Source organism: Gavialis gangeticus, unplaced genomic scaffold (assembly GCF_001723915.1).
Source record: "Gavialis gangeticus isolate Ggan-Ray unplaced genomic scaffold, GavGan_comp1, whole genome shotgun sequence".
Taxonomy (NCBI): Eukaryota; Metazoa; Chordata; order Crocodylia; family Gavialidae; genus Gavialis; species Gavialis gangeticus.
Window position 1 is genome coordinate 6,272,395 of NW_017728973.1, and position 3,076 is coordinate 6,275,470.

Consider the following 3,076-nt stretch of genomic DNA (forward strand, 5'->3'; position numbering starts at 1 on the left):
GAAGTTCAACAGCACAGGCCCCAGGACCGAGCCCTGGGGGACTCCGCTGTCCACTTCCCCCCAGGTTGAATATGACCCGTCCACCACCACCCTCTGAGTACGACCCTTGAGCCAATCTGCAATCCATCTGACTGTGTAGGCATCAATGCCTACTAGTTGCCTAGTTTTTTAATGAGGATGGGGTGGGAGACGGTGTCAAAGGCCTTGCTGAAGTCTAGAAAGACTACGTCTACGGCGACACCTGCATCCATCGCCTTTGTGACCTGATCATAAAAGGCAATCAGGTTGGTCTGACATGACCTGCCCCTAATGAAACCGTGCTGGTTGCCCTTGAGCATCATCTCTGAAGCCGGCCCATCACAGATGTGCTCCTTGAGGGTCTTCTCAAAGAGTTTCCCAAGGATAGAGGTAAGACTGACGGGCCTATAGTTGCCCAGGTCCTCTCTCTTCCCTTGCTGTAATCTTGCTGTCTAGCTGTTCCTGGTCTCTCATCTCCTGTTTTATAGCCTTGGAGACTGTAATCACAGACCCACCCATGGAGATGAGACTTCAGCAGTAGCTAGGGTTTCAGTATTAGTTCAGCAGGAAATGAAGAGCGAGTTAGCTGAAGACTAGGATGTTTCCCTGCTCTATGCAGTCATAACTCTGGAAAAATCTTTTCTTCTTCATTCTGCCTTTCAAAAATAAGGTGTGTATTATATTCCTGTGCCTGGTGCATGTGGGAAAATACAGCATTTAAAAACAGGCTAGTTTGGGGAAAGGCAAATTAATAAAAAAGCATGAGGAGAGACTGCTACCCCCATGGCTGTCTCAGCAACTTGTAGTTGGAGAAAGGCATCCACACCTGATCTGAAGGTTGCAAGGCTTGGGGAAACTACCATGTCCAGATGGCTAATTCCTCTCACTTGTAAACATTTGATCCCCATTCCCAATTTGAATGTTTCTAGTACCAGCATCCAGTCAGTAGAACCTCTTACTGGGTATGATGGGCAGATCTAGGATTGTGAAAAGGGGAGTGCAGATGGTGTGGTGCATTGTCACATATAACACACTACATGTTTTCTCCAGTTAAAAAGAAAAATAGCAGCTTTACTAATGTGATAAGGATCTAGCTCTATATTATTCCATTTAACATCACAGCAAAAACCAATAACTATTGGAATGTGCACTGATTTGCCAGATTATATATAAAGCTTAAAAAAAACCACAACAAACCAAGCAAAATGGTCAAAATAGTCAAAGATATTACTTCATCAGTCCTATAGTCATTACTCACTACAACTAAATGTACATCTCTTAGTCAGATTTGTAAAACAAAATCTAGTCTTTTTGAGTGTCTTCACAATGCCTCCAATACTTCTGTGTCAGATACTTCTACACCCGAGTTAATATTACCATACCTGAAGTTTTTAGCTAGAGCTAAAAGCAGTCTAATACTAGGGCTGTGAAATGAGACAGACATTACCAGCAATGGCTAAGGGGCAGCTAAATTACAGAAGAAAGGGTAGTATGAATAGTGGAACATCAAGGCCATTAAAAAGGAGAGAGTGTCGTTAACACCAATGGAGTGGAGAGGAATTAGCAGGAATCAGGTAGATAATGAGGCAAAAAGCCAAGAAACTCCCCATCAGCACTGCCTGAATAGAAATGCTGCTGCCCCTCCAAGACAGGGTTGAATTTTAAAATTTGGGTGAAGCAAGTAAAGAGGGTGCAATTGTACCACTGCACCCTCCTGGATCTGCCCTTGCTGTGTACTATGGCCTTTAGTACCTGAAATCCCCTACTCAGTCATCATTTTGTTAGATGCTTAGGCAGACAAGTTCAAGGTCCCTCATGCTGTCACTTCTTTCAAAACCCTCATTGGCAAAGCAGCAGCTTAAATTCTGGTGGTTTTAGAAGCTAAATTTCCCTCACATCAGTGAGCAACACAGTGGAAGCTGCAGTGATTACAGCACTGATAAGTAAAAAAACTGAACCAAGTTCCTGTATTGCAACACCACACAGGCCGCAAAACCCTTGCTCTAAAACTTTTCCTCCCAAGGGATGGAAACAAATCATTTTTCCACCCAGTCAGCACTTTCTGTGCTGTCAACAGTCTTGTTCTCAGATGTCACACGGATGTCTGGTCCCAGCCAGCACGGAAAGGAAAACAGGCCTGCAAAGGGAACCACGGAGATTGTAGTTCTATAGCATTATTTTTTTCTCTCTTAACAAAGCACCATGGCTACATGCCGAAAATATTTATGAACATAGACACTATTGGATTTATATGTTTTAGGGCCCAGAGGTAAGGTCTTGAGATGAAAATGGCAGTTCCACTTCTCAGAGCTGCCCTTTTAGACTGTCCATAGTCTCAGGAAACCATACCCGAAGTGGGAAAGCTGCTCTTCACTGCCAATAACGGACATTTTAAGCAACATAGGGCAAAGCTGGGATGCTGTAGCACAGACAAAAGGCAAGGGATGGATTCCAGGCCAGACCTGTGGCAAGATCCACGTGACCTCTGCATACCTAGCAGCTCTTACCAGCCCCAGGCGTTCTACCCCAGGCCTATGCAGCTGATATTCACTGGCCATTCCTTCTCTTATTAGTGGGTAGATTATGTTAGTTAACTAATTACTTATGGCATAACCACTTCCATAGCATGCATAAGCAGGAAACATTCAAGTCCTTTGGGCACGAGACAAGGAGTTAATCATAAAAGATCCCGATACAGGGCAACAAGGACCCTGGATTCCTGGGTTCCATTCCCAGATGTCCCACTGACTCTGGGCATGTTGCTTGCTTGCAGCTGTCCTCCACACAAGTGCAAACTTCTGCAACTGCTTACTATGGGAATTTTTAACCTTTCTGGATCAATATACCCCTGGCAGCCAGATGTGGAGCAGTGTATGCCCGGTGGCCAGACGCAAAGTAGGTGGGGAGGGTGGGGGCTAAACATGGAGCAGCAGCAGCCACCACATGCGAGCTTCTCCTGCTCCCTGCGTCCAGCTGGGTTGGCAGCACCTGCGCAGCACTGCGGGATGGTGCGTGGCAGCACTCTGTCCCCGCCCAACCACACATACCCCCCCCCCCC